Source organism: Macaca thibetana, chromosome 11 (assembly GCF_024542745.1).
Source record: "Macaca thibetana thibetana isolate TM-01 chromosome 11, ASM2454274v1, whole genome shotgun sequence".
Lineage (NCBI taxonomy): Eukaryota > Metazoa > Chordata > Mammalia > Primates > Cercopithecidae > Macaca > Macaca thibetana.
In genome coordinates, this window is record NC_065588.1 from 124789632 (window position 1) to 124807398 (window position 17767).

A 17767-nucleotide genomic window follows, 5' to 3' on the forward strand; every position below is an offset into this window, starting at 1 on the left:
ATTTTCCAGAGGGACTTTTAAAAGCAGAATTTGCTAGAACAAAATAAAGGAGCGCACAGCCTTTTCAGCTGTTCTTGCCCACTGCTGCCAGGATGGAACCTGTCAGTCCCAAGAGCCAGAGTGCTGACTCCTCGTGGGGCTGCTGCTTGGGCTATCCTATTGGGATTCCAGACAATCCTGTTTGTGTGGGGTTTGGCAGGTCATGCGTTCCCGATATGCTACGCAATCCTCTCAACAACCCGTTCTACAGAAGAGGAAACCGAAGGCCTGAGAGAAGAGGAATGCATTTGTCAAGCTTATTTTGGTTGCTATTCTAACTGACTTAAACTTAAAAAGGATTTTTTTCCCCTATAACTCAAACTTTCAGGGGTTTCAGGTACAAATGCATCAGGGCATGAATGGTGTTCCTGGGACTCAGTCTCCCTCACTTATTGTGCAACTCCCATTCGCCCACATTGTTCTCCTTCCTGCTGGTTCTCTACATGGTCACCCCGAGGGTTCCCAGCTCAGACCCTGCTCAGAGTTTTGTCCTCAGATTGAGTTGCCTCAGCTTGGTGTGGGTCATACACCCACCTGTCATCCATTTATTGTGGCCAGCAACTTTCAACATACCTATTTGCCAGGCTACCCTTAGAGCCGGAAGTGGAAGATTAATCCCATGAAAAACACGCTGTCTGTAAGTGTAGACAGAGTCATTTGAAAAAGAGAAAATTGTGTGCAGGTGCTGGACGGAGAAGGATTTGTGTCACGTGCAGGAAATAGCAGATGCCCACACCTGTGGCATAGAGGAAGGCTGTAAGTTCAGAGATGGACAACTGAGTCCAAATCCTGCACCTACAGTTTTCTAGCTGTGCCACCAGGGTGGGTTCCCCCACCTTTCTGTGCCTCAGTTTATACATAGAGGTGATAACAGTAACACCAGCTCAGGGTTATTGTGGGACTTCAGTAAGATAATTTAACATATTTGCACATATTAAGCACTTAATGTTAACTCTATTTTCATTGCACTATTTTTATTATTACATGTATTTTTCTGGACATTACACAGAGTCTATTGCAACTATACTTGATTGAGTGCTGTGGATTGCAGCTGAAAGCATTCTAATTGATGAACTCCCATCTCTGTAGCAGCATCTACCTTCTTTGGGAGGAAGGATGCCATGGCTTTCATTGAGGTAAACCAGGTTTTTCAACAGGGAAAGAGTTTTACCCTCACTTCCCAGAGATATCTGCAATGTCTGGAGACATTTTTGGTTGTCAGAATTGGGGAGGGAGGTGCTACTGGCATCTAGTAAACAGAGATTAGAGATAGTGCTAGATATCCTACAATGTGCAAGACAGCCTCCCCACTAACCCCACAAAGAATATTCTAATCCCAAATGCCAGTCAATGTGCGGCAATGGAGAAACCCTGAGATGAATAAATGTGAATAAATGGTTGATCGCCGTGTGGCTAGGTAGATGACCACAGTCACAGGTTATAACCACTTGCTTATCAGGCTGAAAAGCCACCATGCTTCTCCGTGGATCACGAATGTGCCCGGGAACATGGGCTGCTAAGAGCTGTCTGTTGGAAACCCGACAGCCTTGCCTGACATTGCAAGGAGCTCTGTCTCTTTGAAATGCTCCTCCCAGATGCTGGCTCAGGTCATGTGTCAACCAGCCATGGAAATCAAGGCCAATTTTCATGTTCACCAAGGAGCAAGGACCTAATCTAGTTAGCCTATACTTTGTAATAAGTATAACTTAATATCCCTTCTGTTTGAAAACGACAAGAACAGGGCTTTGATAATATCAGAGAGGGGTATTCAAAGATGGGGCTCCCCTTGGATAACACACTGGCAGAAAGAATGTCACACCTTAATTACGATGCATTTCATCAGTTCCTAATGACTATATCCCAAAACAGGGTGCCCAGGCATGGGACTGGCTCTTAAAAATTATGGCTCACCTCTCCGTATCTCAGATGGGAGAGCTAAAGGGTGCAGCAGACAGACACAATGATGCCATCCTGAGATGCACAGTGGGGAGAGGAGGACCAGGCATGGCTGTACATCATGATGGATGGGGGAAAGCACCATTTTCACCTCACTGGACTGGTGGCTGCAGGGTGCTGGGGACAGCTCGACCTCCTTCTCAGTAGCCCAGTGAGCTACAAAGTCTCCAGAGAGTTCAAGAGACTTTCACCCATGACATTCCTAGTAAGCCTGCAGTGGGCATTTAACTACCCATCAGGCTACCTTATTTTGATGTAACTGAATTTTCACCCCACTATGCTTCATATAACATAGTGGTTCTTGCCAAGCTTCCAGCCATAGGGCAAGCATGTTCTATTGATGTCCCTGTGGCATTGGATACCATAGCACAAATGATGGATGGGAGGGTGAAACCCTTGTTCTAGCAAATTAAATGCAGACCAGGCCTGAATATTCTCTGAGCAGACAAAACCAGTTAGGCCTCTTAAGTGACCTTAACCTTGCTTGATTTGCAAACATAACGAGAACTTAACTGGAACCATTTCTTATAAATGCATATATTAAAGAAAAAGTAGAACTTAAGCTCAATCAGTCAGAAGCAGCCAACAAACTTATAATTATACAGGCATACCTTGTTTGGTTGTGCTTCAGTTTACTGCATTTCACAGATACTATGTTGTTTAAAAGCTGCAGTTTTGTGGTAACCCTGCAATGAGCAAGTCTATCAGCACATTTTTCCAACAACACATGCTCACTTCCTGTCTCTGTGTCACATTTTGATAATTCTTGGAATATTTCAAGTATTATTATTACTATATGTGTTATGGAGATCTGTGATCTGTGATCTCTGATGTTACTTTTGTATTGTTTTGGGGCAGCATGAACTGTGCCCATATAAGATGACAAACTTAATAAATATTGTGTGTGTTTTGGCTGCTCCACCCACTGGCCATTGTCCCATCCCTCTCCCTCTCCTTAGGCCTCCCTATTCCCTAAGACATAGCAATATTGAAATTAGGCTAATGAATAACCCTACAAGGGCCTCTAAGTGTTTCAGTGAAAGGAAGGGTCCCACATCTTTCACTTTCGGTCGAAAGCTAGAAATGATGAAGCTTCGTGAGGAAGACATGTGGAAAGTGGGGAGGCCAAAGGCTAGGCCTCCTGTGCCAGTTACCCAAGTTGCAAATGCAAAGGAAAGTTCTTGAAGGAAATGAAAATGCGACTCCAGTGAACACACAAATGATAAGAAAGCAAAACAGCCCTCTGGCTGATATGGAGAAAGTTTTAGGGGTCTGGATGGAAAATCAAACCAGCCACATTTCTTTAAGCCAAAGCCTAATCCAGAGCGTGGCTCTAGTTCTGTGAAAAAGAATTCTGTGAAAGCTGAGAGAGGTGAGGAAGCTGCAGAAGAAAAGTCTGAAGCTTACAGAGGTTGGTTCATGAGGCTGATGGAAAGAAGCCATCTCCGTAACATAAAAGCGGAAGGTGAGGAAGCAAGTGTTGATGAAGAAGCTGTAGCAAATGATCCAGAAGATCTAGCTAAGATCATCGATGAAGGTGGCTGCACTAAACAACAGATCTTCAGTGCTGGTGAAATAGCTTCCTCTTGGATGAAGATCCCATCTAGGACTTTTTTTGTGTGGGGGGTGGACAGAGTCCCACTGTGTCGCCTGAGCTGGAGTGCAGTGGTGCGATCTCCGTTCACCGCAGCCTCTGCCTCCCAGGTTCAAGCGATTCTCCTGCTTCTGCCTCCTGAGTAGCTGGAATTACATGGGGGCCGGCCACCATGCCTGGCTAATTTTTTTGTATTTTTATTAGAGACGGAGTTTCACCATGTTAGCCAGGCTGGTTTTGAACTCCTGACCACAAGTGATTTGCCCACCTTGGCCTCCCAAAGTGCTAGGACCATCTAGGACTTTAGTAGCTAGAGGGGAGAAGACCATGCGTGGCTTTAAAGCTTCGAAGAGCAGGCTAACTCTCTCCTTAGGAGCTAATGCAGCTGGTGACTTTCTGTTACTTATTTATTAACCCCTAAATCCCAGGACCCTTAAGAACTATGCTAAATCTGCTCTGCCTGTGTCTATAAATGGAACAACAAAGCCCGTAACAGCACATTTGTTTATAAGATGGCTTACTGAATATTTTAGGCCCACTGTTGAGACCCAGCGCTCAGAAAAAAAGATTCTTTTCAAAACATGACTGCTCACTGACAATGCACTTAATCACCTGAGAGCTCTGATGGATATGTGCAAGGAGATGAGTAATGTTTACATGCCCACTAACACAACATCCAATGCTAACACAACATCCAATGCTCACACAACATCCATTGCCAACACAACATCCATTCTACAGCCCATGGATCAAGGAGTCATTTTGACTTTTGAATCTTATTATTTAAGAAAGACATGTTGCACGTCTGTAGCTGCCATAGATAGTAATTCCCATGAGGAATCTAAGCAAGGTAAATGGGAAACCTCCTGGAAAGGATTCATCATTCTAGATGCCGTTAAGAACATTTGTGATTCACGGGAGGAAGTCAAATATCAACATGAACAGGATTTTAGAAGAAGTTTGTCCCAGCCTCCTTGGATGGCTTTGAAGGGATCAAGAATTCAGTAGAGGAAGTATCTCCAGATGTGGTAGAAATAGCAAAAGAATTAGATATCAGAAGTGGAGCCTGAAGATGTGACTGAATTGCTGCGATCTCATGATAAAATTTGAACAAATGAAGAATGGCTTCTTGCAGATGAGCAAAGAAAGCGTTTTCTGGATGGAATCTACTCCTGGTGAAGATACTGTGAATATTGTCAAAATGACAGTAAAGGATTTGTAATAGTACATAAACTTAGTTAAAGCAGCAGGAGGTTTTGAGAGGGTTAATTCCAATTATGAAAGAAGTTCTACTCTGAGTAAAATGCTATTAAACAGCATCGCATGCTACAGAGAAGTCATTCATGAAAGGAAGAGTCGATGGATGCAACAAGCCTCATTGTTGTCTTATTTTAAGAAACTGCCACAGCCGCCCCAACCTTCAGCAACTACCACCCTGATCAGTCAGCAGCCACCAATACTGAGGCAAGACCCTCCACCAGCAAAAAAAAAAAAAAAATTGTGACTTGTTAAAACTCAGTTGATCATTAGCATTTTTAGCAATAAAATATGTTTAAATTAAGATATGTACATTATTTTTTAGACACCATGCCGTTGCACACTTAATAGCCTACAGTAAGGATAAACATAACTTTTATATGCACCGCGAAACAAAAAAAAAGTATGACTCACTTTATTGTGATATTCACTTTATTGCACCAGTCTAGAACCGAATCTGCAGTATCACTGTGGTGTGTGTATATAATTAGGGACTTTCCAGTGGAACAGAACAAATAAGGCAACTCTATAACTAACCAATCCAATATTTGCTTTGTTTACTTCTGTGTCTGTCCTGGGAAAGCTTCTCTCTTCTGCTCCCTCCATGAGCTCTGAACTGCTTCTGGCTTGATGCTGCCCAGTTCATGAATTATTTGCTTAAATAAACTGTAAAAAAAAAAAAAAAAAAAAAAAAATTGTGCCTCAGTTTACCTTTTAACACCCTTGACTTTGGAACTGGGCAAAAATTTTGGAAACTGTCGTCAGGATTTTTCTTACTGCAAAAAATTAGATAACGTTTTCCTAAACTGGAGGTAAATGAAAAAGAGTGTCAGATGGGACTTGGAAAAACGTAAGTGTTGATCCCTAAGAGGATCCTCAGGCTCTGAGGACCTGAGAAACCCCTGGGAAATTTGGAAAATCAGAAAGGAAGGCAATGGATTTTATTTTTCTCTGTCTTTGGATAAAACACAGGGAGAAGCAAGATCTCAGAGTCCTCCTGTGCCCAGCACGGAAGGACAGTAGTGGGAATGGCTGTGAGATGCCTAGGCAAAAGGGCCGTAGCCCCACACAATCCCCTATGTTTCCTGTGCAGTATAAAACACAGAGATGGAACTAAGAGAAAATTCTGGCTTTGTTATCAGAAAAAGGAGGCGTCAGTGGGCTGCCTTGAAGGAGCTCCACTGATTTGGGAATATTCCTTTAGGAGGTATGTTCCTGGATAGCAACACGGGCAGCAAGCCGATGACACTGTGACTCTATCCACAGGAGCTGGATGCTGCCACTCGCCTGCATCCCACAAAGAACATGGCTGCTCTCCCAGGGTGGGAGACCGTCAGCTAGAATGAACTAAAATGCCTTCAACTGCAGCTAACAAGGCTCAACCAACAGTAGCTCAAACTAGTGGTTCTCAAAGTTGAGTGAGCACCAGAATCACCTGTTGAAACAAACACTGCTGGGCCTCACTTTTAGAGTTTCTGATTCAGTATATGTGGAGACCCAGATAATTTTTTCTTTTGTTCTTTCTTTCCTTTTTTTTTTTTTTGAGATAGAGTTCCTCTCTTGTCACCTAGGCTGGAGTGCCTTGGTGCAATCTCAGGTCACCGCAACCTCTGCCTCCCGGGTTCAAGCGATTTTCCTGCCTCAGCCTCCCAAGTGGCCGGGATTAGAGGTGCCTGCCACCACAGTGGCTAATTTTTGTATTTTTAGTAGAGATGGGGTTTCACCATGTTGTCCAGGCTGGTCTTGAACTCCTGACCTCAAGTGATCAGCCTGCCTTGGCCTCTCAAAGTACCAGGATTACAGGCACAAGCCACCGCGCCTGGCCTGGATAATTTATATTTCTTTTTTGTGTTTTTTTTTCTTTTTCTTTTTTTTTTTTTGGAGGTGAAGTCTCGGTCTGTCACCCAGGCTCGCGTACAGTGGCGTGATCTCGGCTCACTGCAACCTCTGCCTGCAGGATTCAACCAATTCTTCTGCCTCAGTCTCCCGAGTAGTTGGGACTACAGGCACATGCCACCATGCCCGGCTAATTTTTAGGCTGGTCTCTCAAACTCCTGAGCTCAGGCGATCTGCCTGCCTTGGCCTCCCAAAGTGCTGGGATTGCAGGTGTGAGCCACTGCGCCTGGCCCGGATAATTTAGATTTTCTAACAAGTTCCTAGGTATTATGGGTTGAATTGTGTCTCTCAAAATTCGTGTATTGAAGTTCTAACCTCCAGCCCCTCTGAATGTGACTTCGTTTAGTATAGAGTCATTGCAGATGTCATTAGTTAAGAGGAGATCAAAATGACTTTTGGAAGATGAAGGCAGGATTGGGAATGTCAGAGGTTAACAGCAAACTACCAGAAGTCCTAAGAAGGAACCAACTTTGCCAATACCTTTATCTTGGACCCCTGCCATCTAGAGCTGTTAGACAATACATGTCCATTGTTTAAACCACCCAGTGAGTGGTACTCTGTGATGGCAGCCCTAAGAAACTAATGCACCAGGTGTTGCTGCTGTTGCCAGTCAAGTGACGCAGCATTAAGAACCACTGGCTTTTCAATTAGGAAAAGAGGAAGTCAAATTGTCCCTGTTTGCAGATAACATGATTATATATTTAGAAAACCCCATCATCTCAGCTCAAAATCTAGTTAAGCTGATAAGCAACTTCAGCAAAGTCTCAGGATACAAAATCAATGTGCAGAAATCACAAGCATTCTTATACACCAGTAACAGACAAACAGAGAGCCAAATCATAAGTGAACTCCCATTCACAATTGCTACAAAGAGAATAAAATACCTAGGAGTACAACTTACAAGGGATGTGAAGGACCTCTTCAAAGAGAACTACAAACTACTGCTCAACGAAATAAAAGAGGACACAAACAAATGGAAGAACATTCTATGATCATGGATAGGAAGAATCAATATCATGAAAATGGCCATACTGCCCAAGGTAATTGATAGATTCAATGCCATCCCCATCAAGCTACCAATGACTTTCTTCACAGAATTGGAAAAAACTACTTTAAAGTTTACATGGAACCAAAAGAGTCCACATTGTGAAGACAGTCCTAAGCAAAAAGAACAAAGCTGGAGGCATCATGCTACCTGACTTCAAACTATACTACAAGGCTACAGTCACCAAAATAGCATGGTACTGGTACTCAAAACAGAGATATAGACCAATGGAACAGAACAGAGGCCTCAGAAATAACACCACACATCTACAACCATCTGATCTTTGACAAACCTGATAAAAACAAGAAATGGGGAAAGGATTCCCTATTTAATAAATGGTGCTGGGAAAACTGGCTTGCCATATGTAGAAAGCCGCAACTGGATCCCTTCCTTACACCTTATACAAAAATTAATTCAAGATAGATTAAAGACTTAAATGTTAGACCTAAAACCGTAAAAACCCTAGAAGAAAACTTGGGCAATACCATTCAGGACATAGGCATGGCAAGGATTTCATGACTAAAACACCAAAAGCAATGGCAACAAAAGCCAAAATTGACAAATGGGATCTAATTAAACTAAAGAGCTTCTGCACAGCAAAAGAAACTACCATCAGCGTGAACAAGCAACCTACAGAATGGGAGAAAATTTTCGCAATCTACCCATCTGGCAAAGGGCTAATATCCAGAATCTACAAAGAACTCAAACAAATTTACAAGAAAAAATCAACCCCATCAAAAAGTGGACAAAGGATATGAACAGACACTTCTCAAAAGAAGACATTTACGCAGCCAACAGACACATGAAAAATGCTCATCATCACTAGTCATCAGAGAAATGCAAATCAAAACCACAATGCGATACCATCTCACACCAGTTAGAATGGTGAGCATTAAAAAGTCAGGAAACAACAGGTGCTGGAGAGGATGTGGAGAATAGGAATGCTTTTACACTGTTGGTGGGAGTGTAAACTAGTTCAATCATTGTGGAAGACAGTGTGGCAATTCCTCAAGGATCTAGAACTAGAAATACCATTTGACCCTGCGATCCCATTACTGGGTGTATACCCAAAGGATTATAAATCATGCTACTATAACGACACATGCACACGTATGTTTATTGCGGCACTATTCATAATAGTAAAGTCTTGGAACCAACCCAAATATCCATCAATGATAGATTGGATTAAGAAAATGTGGCACATATACACCATGGAATACTGTGCAGCCATAAAAAAGGATGAGTTCTTGTCCTTTGTAGGGACATGGATGAAGCTGGAAACCATCATTCTGAGCAAACTATCACAAGGACAGAAAATCAAACACCGCATGTTCACACTCATAGGTGGGAAATGAACAATGAGAACACTTGGACACAGGATGGGGAGTATCACACACTAGGGCATGTCATGCGGTGGGGGATGGGGGAGGGATAGCATTAGGAGAAATACCTAATGTAAATGACAAGTTAATGGGTACAGCAAACCAACATGGCACATGTATACATATGTAACAAACCTGCACTTTGTGCACATGTACCCTAGAACTTAAAGTATAATACAAAAAAAAAAAAAAACACACACTGGCTTATAAATATAGGGACATTAATTGCTTATGAACAAGGAGGCTGGGCATGAGTTCAGCAGCTCCATGCTGTCATGAACTCAGGATCTTCCCATCATGCTCCACTGCCTTCCTCAGTACTTACCCATGATGCCTCAGGGCCCACAAGATGGCCACCACCACCACCAAGATAAACTCACCAACTGTGAGTGGTCCATGCAGGAAGGAAGGGGGCAAATATGGAAAATAAAGGGCTGTGTACTTGTATGTCTCTGCCTTTTCAGGGAGGAAAATCTTGCCCACAAGCCTGGTAGCAGACTTCCTATTACATTACATTGGCTAGAACTGGTTATGTGAGCATAGTTATACCATCTCCAGCAGAAGGGAAGGGAGGTTATACCATCATAAATTATATCTTTTCTTAAGTGTTTGATCTTATTTATTTTTTTCCCTTAGAAAATCTTTTTTCTGACTAGACTCGGAGTAGAAACTCTCAGAGAGGACAGCGCCCATCTCTTGGCAATCTGTTTCTGATATTTTTCTTTGACCCTGTTTTATTCTCTTGGTCAGAAGCTTAGTGTACTCTGTGATCTCTTTGTGCTTTTCTTAGTACATTGTCTCTTCGGAGCAATACATTGATATTGTGTTCTAGGAAACGTGGAGTAATAAAACACTGAATCTTGGGAGTTTTGGTCCTTGGTTTCTTATCTTCTATGTTCAGGGCCTTTCTCAAAAAGTACTGGTGGAAATCATCTTCTTTTGAGTGACTGAAAGTTTGCAGATTCTGTTAGCTCTTTTAGTCCTCAGGTGACAAGGCGCAGTAATACCAGTCCAAAAAAAATTCCTTCTTAAAACCCCTACTGTGGTTTGAGTGTTTGTCTTCTCCAAACCTCATGTTGATATTTGAACCCCAATGTTGGGGTTGGGGCCTAATGGGGGGTGTTTGGGTCATGGGGGTGGATTCATCATGAATAGATTAATGTTCAGGGTGGGCTAGGAGTGAGTGCTTGCTCTCTTAGTTACCATGAGAGCTGGTTGTTTAAAAGAGCCTGGCACCTCCTCCATACTGCATTCTCTCATGCTTCCTCTCCTGCCATGTGATCTCTGCACACACTGGCTCCTCTTTACCTTCCACATGCGTGGAAGCAGCCTGAGGTCCTCACCCGATTCAGATGCCCAATCCTGAACTTTCCAGCCATCAGGATCGTGAGCCAAAAAAAACTTTTTCTTTATAAACTACCCAGTCTCAGGTATTGTGTTATAGCAACACAAAATGGGCTAAGGACACCCACTTTTAAAATTCAGGTAAGGCCAGGCGCGGTGGCTCAAGTCTGTAATCCCAGCACTTTGGGAGGTCGAGACGGGCAGATCACGAGGTCAGGAGATCGAGACCAACCTGGCTAACACAGTGAAACCCTGTTTCTACTAAAAAATACAAAAAAACCAGCCGGGCGAGGTGGCGAGCACCTGTAGTCCCAGCTACCCGGGAGGCTGAGGCAGGAGAATGGTGTAAACCCGGGAGGCGGAGCTTGCAGTGAGCTGAGATCCGGCCACTGCACTCCAGCCTGGGCAACAGAGCGAGACTTGTCTCAAAAAAAAAAAAAAAAAAAAAAAAAATTCAGGTAAAATTCTCATAACATAAGTTAACCATTTTAAAGTGAAAAATACGGTGGCATTTAGTACATTCACAATTCTGTACGATCGCCATTTCTATCTAGTCCCAAAGCGTTTTTGTCATCCCATAAGGAAATCTCATACCCTAAGTAGTTACTCATCCCTCCTGTCTCCCCAAAGCCTCTGGAAGCCACCAATCTGCTTTCTGTCTCTGGGTTTCCTATTTTGCATTTCTCTCCATTTCATTTTTTTTTCCAATAATCAAGTTGAGAACCCTCAGATTTGGCTCTATGCAAGCCAATGCAAGCCTGAGCAGACTTTCTCTTTTTTTCCCCCTAGTTCTCCTGGGTCTGCTGTAATAGGAGTGCCCTTCATTCAGTAGCAGGTGGGCAAGGTCAAGATACCCTGCTTTATGGAGAAGACTTATTAGTTGTTATCATAGACTCAGACCCTAGGACCTCTTCACATTTCACCCAGAGTGTCAACAGCAACTTCTGTGACCATGTGCTTCTCCTAAGTATATGGTCCAAAGCAGAGGTACAAAGTTGTCATTCATCCACTTCAATGAGTTTCTGACAGCCAATGGCTAGGAAGGAGCTGCCCATCTTCACCTTGAAGCATCTATTTGCCTCCACAACACCATGAGGCAAAATAATGTAAGTTATTTCTTATGCATCTTTTGAGGCTGGGTACATGCTGCCCAGACAACACTAGGGTCCACTTAGCCAGAAAGCAGAGGGATGTCTCTTGAATACAGGATATTGCCAACTCCTTGAGGCTCAGTTTTATCAGCTTTTGAAATAATGGCCGAAAAGAAAAATTAGTTCAATTATGGAGGTATGGGGGCACACACTCTGAGTTTGTAGAATGAGATCTGTGCGTGTTAGACTTATTATCCAAGAAAAAGAAATTGCCTAGTGTTTGACAGTGTTTTCAGTAGAGATACTATCTGGAGCTATTTCATTCAATACTTTATATCTTAGGAACTTCCAGAAAATCTGTGAAGAAGAACCTTTCTTTTCTCAGCAGGATGAAGCAATGATTCAGCTGCCAGTTTTCAGCACACCCTACACAAGGCCATCTGGAGACCCAGAGGCCCTCTCTCCTAAGCAGTATTTTTATCTTTACTCTCTGTAGCTGACTGTAGTGGGGAGGGGGTCAAAGGGAGGGCACGATTGGATTTGACAGCATCCCCTACGGTAAGGGAAAGGCAGGCAGCAGGCGCATGAGCAGCAGATGATGCAGCAGCTGAATGAGTGATTCTGATGGTGCTCCCAGCAGTCTGGGAGCCTCCTTAGAGAACGGTCATATGGGATTGCACCCTTGAGGGACCCTTTCCCATCCAGCCTCCTGGAGGGAATGTCTGGCTGCTTCATAGGGTCTGTTGTACCATGTATTGCAAAACAACGTGAGAGCTTTTACTTTTCTCTTTCTGTGTGGAGGTGTCATTTGAAGGGAGGAAATGTCTATTCATAGCTCTTGCTGATGTCCTTATGAATAACCACAATTTGAAAGAATTTTCTCAAAGGATATTCCTCCCATTCTCCTGTCTGGGGCTATCCATGTTGGGGTCAGGTGCTAACTCCCACTCAGAGGTCACAACTAGTGGCTTCTGGCTATATCAGTCTCACAATTGTGTTTTATTTTGTCTCTGCAAGGCTTTAAACATAAGATGAATTAGTTGCTCTTTTAGTTGTAGTTCTCAATTGCAAACAACAGAATCCACTCTAGCTGGGTTAGACAGAAAATGAATGTAGAAAAGAATGGTAGGTAGCTCACAGAATCTTCATGAGAAACAGAGTCAGGATTAGGACCCACCAAATCCCTCTGTGGGGACATCTCCAGGAAAGGGCCTGCTGCCACAGCCCCTGAATGAGACCTTGCAGCTGTCACTACCAACACTAAATACTGGGACCACATCTCTGCTGCCCTCCAAAATCATCCCCTCTTACCAAGGAATACATCTTCTTATTCTCTTCTAAATCAGTGTATCACATGGCCAGATCTGATTGGGTGAGACCTGGTCACGTGACTTCTTGCTAGTGGCAAAGGAGTCTGGGAAAGTGAGTTTCTGGCTTCTGTTTTGTGAAGATGATAATGGGGACCATTGTCCTGATACAATGGTGGGTATACAAAAAGCAAGAACAGCCAGGCGCATTGGCGCACACCTGTAATCTCAGCACTTTGGGAGGCTGAGGTGGGCAGAAAACTTGAGATCAAGATTTCAAGACAAGCCTGGCCAACATAGTGAAACCCCATCTCTACCAAAAATACAAAAATTATCCAGGCGTGGTGGCACACGCCTGTAGTCCCAGCTACTTGGGAGGCTGAGGCAGGAAAATCATTTGAATCTGGGAGGCAAAGGTTGCAGTGAGCTGAGATTGCGCCACTGCACTCCAGTCTGCGTGGCAAGAGTGAAACTCCATCTCAAAACAAAACAAACAAACAGACAAACGATAAAAACAAAAAACAAGAACAATGTCTACCCTAGTTGCTAATACTTTTCTAAAAACCCAAGAGATTTCACAAAGAAAGTCAGGCATTCAGCTCTTCTTGAAAATTGAGGTCTGGCAGTACCAGCCCAGCAGTTCTGCACAGCGATGAGTGCAAGGAGCAGAGCCACAGTCAACCTCATCAGACAGGGCACATGCATCCAGTTCACTGAATACTGTCAGTCCACTTCACTCACACAGTACCCACCTGACCCTCTGTAGGCCTCTCTTGTGAGCCCAGATTCTGGCTGCTGCCTACCTACTGGCATTTCTTCATTTCCCCTCAAGTCATACATGGCTTGCTGCAAGGTGATGGCTTAGTAAACAGTTGGTTCCACTGCTAAAAGCATAGCTGCTTCCAAACCTGTTGCTTCGGCTGAAATAGCATCCAAAGATATGCTTCCAGCAAAGGGACTTTGGCTCCTCACACATAGGGGAGACTCGGTTGCATGCCAAGATACTTCGTGTCCCCTGCAGTCACTTGCAGACAGGTGATTCGTTGCCAGGTAGCTCATTCTCAATGTCTGTGAAACACCAGACACTTGGTGACAGCGGAGGGAATATTTCCAGGAACTGGTGTTGGAGGCTCAACCTGAACAGCCTATGTTCCTGCTCTTGCCTTCTCTGTGATTTAAATGGCACCAGGCGTTTTGGCAGGCCGAGGCGGGCAGATCACTTGAGATCAGGAGTTTAAGACCAGCTTGCCAACATGGTGAAAACCCATCTCTACTAAAAATACAAAAAAAAAAAAAAAAATTAGCCAGGTGTGGTGGTGAGCGCCTGTAATCCCAGCTACTCAGGAGGCTGAGGCAGGAGAATCACTTGAACCCGAGAGGCGGAGGTTGCAGTGAGCCGGGATCGCACCACTGCACTCAGCCTGGGTGACAGAGCAAGACTCCATCTCAAATTAATTAATTAATTAAACTTAAAATTAAAAAATTAAACAATGGCACTATGCAGGGCTCACCCTGGCTCAGCTCTGCAATCTTAGGCAGTTCTGAGGAGTCATGCCTCCTGGGCTTCAATCTTTTCTTCTGTGAAAAAGGAATCCGGCTTCAAGATCCTGAAACCACAGTCGCTTCTCTGTCTGTCTAGCCCCATCATCACTCACCCTCTCCCCTCCAGAAGTAAGAACTGCTATTGGTTTCTGATTGATTTCTCCTTCATATGGCTTCTGTTCTTGTCAAAAATGTTTAACTTGAGTCAAATAAGACAGATCCAGAGTGTGGGTTGTTCTCCAGGGCATATGCACATGCAGTTTGGAGATGCTGGTAAACCTGGGGCCATGAGCCTCGCCCTGACTGTTCATTAGAACCATCTGGAGAGAGATTGTGAAATCCCAGTAATTTTCAGGCAGACCCCGAGACACTGATTTAATTGGATTAGGGTGAGGTTCAGGCATTGGCATTTTTGTTCACTTTTAGGTATAAAACTGTTAAAAAAATTACAAGAATTTTAATTTGGTCTGGCCTAGACTTTTCGTAATGTCAATTTTGATTTGTTTTGTTTTGTTTTTTTTAAAAAAAAGGTGAGGGACAGAAACAAAAGAAGAATGGTGACAAGTGTAATTCAGGATCCTGGATTCAAACACTGGGGGAAAATCATGCTGCAATGGGTATTTTTTGAAGAATTTGGGATTTTAAAAATTAAGGTGAAATTCACATGACATAAAATTCACCATTTTAAAGTGATCACTTCAGTGGCACTTAGTGTATTCACAATGTTGTGCCACCACTGTCTCTATTAATAGTTTCAGAACATTTTCATCACCCCAAAAAGAAACTCCATTCCTATTAAACAACTACTCCCCACCTGTTTCTACTCCCAGTTCCCGGCAATTGGAGAAATTTGACTATAAACTGTATATTAAGTGATATTTTTGAATCAATTAAAACTGCCTTGAGTACAATTAGGTCATTGCCATCATAGGAGAAATTTGTTGTTCTTCTCAAGAGATGCATATAGAGTGTTTAGGAGTGAAGTGTCATGGTGTCTGCGTGTTACTTTCAAACGGCTCATTTAAAAAATGGATATATATTATGTGTGTGTGTGTGTATATATATATATATAGAGAGAGAGAGAGAGAGAGAAGCAAAAGGAAAACATTTAATCATATGTTCTCACAAGTGGGAGCTAAGCTAGAGGATGCAAAGGCATAAAAATGATAAAATGGACATTGGGGACTTGGAGAGGGAAGGCTGGGGGGTAGGTGAGGGACAAAAGACTGCATATTGGGTACAGGGTACGCTGCTCAGGTCACAGGTGCACTGAAATCTCAGAAATCACCACTGAAGAACTTATCCATGAAACCAAAAACCACCTGTACCCCAAAAGCTACAGAAACAAAAATTAATAAAAAATTTTTAAAGCATACATTTAAACATTTTTTAAGTTTTCAAATTTAGCTGGACGCATTTATGATACTATTCTTCTAATTTTTCTATAGTGTTATAATATTTTTTGAAAAATTGAGAACAGCAATGGCTGAACCTTGCCCTAATCCAGTGAAATCAGAATCTCTGGGATCCACCCGGATGTTATTTGTATTTTAAAGTCTCTCTCGATAGCTCTGATGAACAGACAAGGCTAAAACCCACAGCCTGAGACCAGCCTCCATCTACAGCCTTGCTTTTCACCCCTCTTTCCCATACTGCTAGTCCTAAAGGCTCACTGTCTTCTGCTGCAATACACAGAGTTTATTCCTACCTGGGGGCCTTTGCATTGCTGTTCCAGCTGTCTGGAATGCTCGGTCCTCTGTCTTCACAAAGTGGGCTTCTTCCTGCCGTTCAGTACTTGCCTCCTGCTGGTTCTCATCCCTGTTCCCCTTTCTTTAACCAGGTATGAACTCACCTTTTTATGTTAAGCTGGAATCTCACTCTTTCACCCAGGCTGGAGTGCCGAGGTACCAGTCGTAGCACACTGCAGCCTCAAACTCCTGGACTCCAGTGATTCTCCTGCCCCAGCCTCGTAAGTACCTGAAACTCCAGGCACGCACCACCACGCCCAGCTAATTAAATTTTTTTGTAGAGAGAAGGCTTTGCTGTGTTGCCCAGACTGGTCTTGAACTCCTGGGCTCAAGCGATCCTCCCGCCTCAGCCTCCCAAAGTGCTGGGATTGCCGGAGGGAGCCACCACGCCCAGCCTGATCTCACCTTCTTCAAGTTCTCTGTAGCGTTCTCTTTGGACCAACCTTTTGTCGTTTACCATCTTTGCGCCATGGATTTGTGAATGTGGAAATACCCGCCTGTGCTTCATTTCCAGCCATGGCTGTGCCTTTTTATTCCCCACAGCATCTCAAGGTGCTTCTCTCCAGGTGGAAGGCTCCGGATGAGTGGGCAGCAAAGGTCTGCCTCCAGAGGGCTGCTGTGACCACATGGGGAACTTTTTGTAAAGATGCCCTTGATGTTTGCAGGCAGGGAGGGAGCAAACTGGTAGTGAATTAAGCACATTTTCAGATTCTCTTCTCATTGGCCTGTTGATGACAGCCACACGGGGAAATACTTGGGAAGGGATGTGTGTAGCAAATGCAGGCAGAACCTTAAACTCTGGTTTTCAAGTCGGGCCACATTCAGGCAACTGACTCCAAGAAGAAACAAACTCCAGTCTTCTTTGGCTAAAGATTGTGGCAATAAATATCTTTCCTGTTTGTTCTGAGCAAAGACTCAGCAAGTCTTGCTTGGTCCCACGTCCTTGGTGCGGGTATTTGATGAGGTTTCTCTCTCTGTTCCCTCTCTGATTGAACTTGAATACTGTTTCTGCAATTAACTCTGTGAGGAACGACCATTGGGAAGTGGTCTTAAGTCAAGACCAAAGAACTCATTAAGAAATTATATTTTTCAATCTGACAGAGATAGGCGAGACTAAAAGGAAGGTGTTTGAACCTTGTACAGAAGTTTAAAGGCAAATATATCAGGCTTTCCCTCCACCGGGGTTAATTGAAGCCACTAAGAGCATTACTCAAAAAAAGAATTAAGAGTTACCTGTATCTGGAAAAGCCTCATACAAAATTCTGAAATTAATTCTTGAACCGTCTCCCAAAAAAGCAGAGAACAGCCCTGTTGCTATGGAAATTGTCGACTTTTTTTCTTTTGCATAGAAAAAGTTAAAATGTTACATTAAAAAAAAAAAAAAAAAACAAAACTACAACTCTTTTGACTCCAGACTGCTATCATTTGGCCATCTAATTTAAACAGTCCAGTGGCATGCACATTCGAATTGAATTGAACAAAGCAACATTAAAAGAGAGGGTGCTATTTAGAAGATTCCAGTGGCCTCTTTTCCAGTTGCCTCTCCTGTGGTTGGGTACTCCTAGC

General features: G+C 43.3%; 2 protein-coding genes across 2 annotated transcripts in view; both read left to right on the top strand.

Annotated features, from left to right (window-relative positions):
* Positions 1-17767, top strand: part of TMEM132C (transmembrane protein 132C) — a 435395-nt gene that overhangs the window by 157063 nt on the left and 260565 nt on the right. The gene's annotated exons all lie outside the window — the stretch shown is intronic.
* Positions 1-17767, top strand: part of GLT1D1 (glycosyltransferase 1 domain containing 1) — a 582479-nt gene that overhangs the window by 33402 nt on the left and 531310 nt on the right. The window lies entirely within an intron of this gene.